We start from the raw sequence: 1,227 nt of genomic DNA, 5'->3' as shown, positions 1-1,227 counted from the left end.
TTATTTTATGTTCTTTTGTAGGTTGATGATCATGAGAAGTCACAAAATCAATTGAAAAAGCAAAAACAGAATGAAAAACAGAAAGAAAAACAGCACACCCTGGAGGAGAGCGTGCTGGTGTTTAAACGCCAGTAAGGCTAGCTGTTGGGCGTTTAACGTCCAGTCTGGCACCATTCTGGGCGTTTAACGCCAGAAAGGGGCACCAGACTGGCGTTAAATGCCAGAAAAGGGCAAGCATTCGGCGTTAAACGCCAGAAATGGGCACCAGCCCGGCGTTTAACGCCAGAATTGGCTCAAAACGCATTTTTGCTTGCCACTTGGTGCAGGGATGACTTTTCGTTGACACCTCAGGATCTGTGGACCCCACAGGATCCCCACCTACCCTACCACTCTCTCTCTTCTTCACCCATTCACCAATCACCTCAACACCTCTTCCCCAAAAACCCTTTACCTATCAAATCCCATCTTTCTCTTCACCACTTACATCCATCCTTCATAAAACCCCACCTACCTCACCATTCAAATTCAAACCACTTTCCCACCCAAACCCACCCATACATGACCGAACCCTACCCTCTCCCCACTCCTATATAAACCCATCTTCACTCCTTCATTTTCACACAACCTAAACAACACTACTCTCCCTTTTTTTTTGGCCGAACACAAAGCCATTCCCTTCTTCTTCATTTCTTCTTCTTCTACTCTCTTCTTTCTTCTTTTGCTCGAGGACGAGCAAACCTTTTAAGTTTGGTGTGGTAAAAGCATTGTTTTTTATTTTTCCATAACCATTTATGGCATCCAAGGCCGGAGAAACCTCTAGAAAGAGGAAAGGGAAGGCAAAAGTTTCCACCTCCGAGTCATGGGAGATGGAAAGATTCATCTCAAGGGTGCATCAAGACCACTTCTATGAAGTTGTGGCCTTGAAGAAGGTGATCCCCGAGGTCCCTTTTTCACTCAAAAAGAGTGAATATCCGGAGATCCGACATGAGATCCGAAGAAGAGGTTGGGAAGTTCTTACCAACCCCATTCAACAAGTTGTAATCTTAATGGTTCAAGAGTTCTATGCCAATGCATGGATCACCAAGAACCATGACCAAAGTGTGAACCCGGATCCAAAGAATTGGCTTACTATGGTTCGGGGGAAATACTTGGATTGTAGTCCGGAAAATGTAAGGTTGGCGTTCAACTTGCCCATGATGCAAGGAGATGAACACCCTTACACTAGAA

Source organism: Arachis duranensis, chromosome 5 (genome assembly GCF_000817695.3).
Source record: "Arachis duranensis cultivar V14167 chromosome 5, aradu.V14167.gnm2.J7QH, whole genome shotgun sequence".
Classification (NCBI taxonomy): Eukaryota; Viridiplantae; Streptophyta; class Magnoliopsida; order Fabales; family Fabaceae; genus Arachis; species Arachis duranensis.
The sequence above is the reverse complement of the archived record's forward strand: the minus strand, read 5'-3'. Positions refer to the sequence as shown.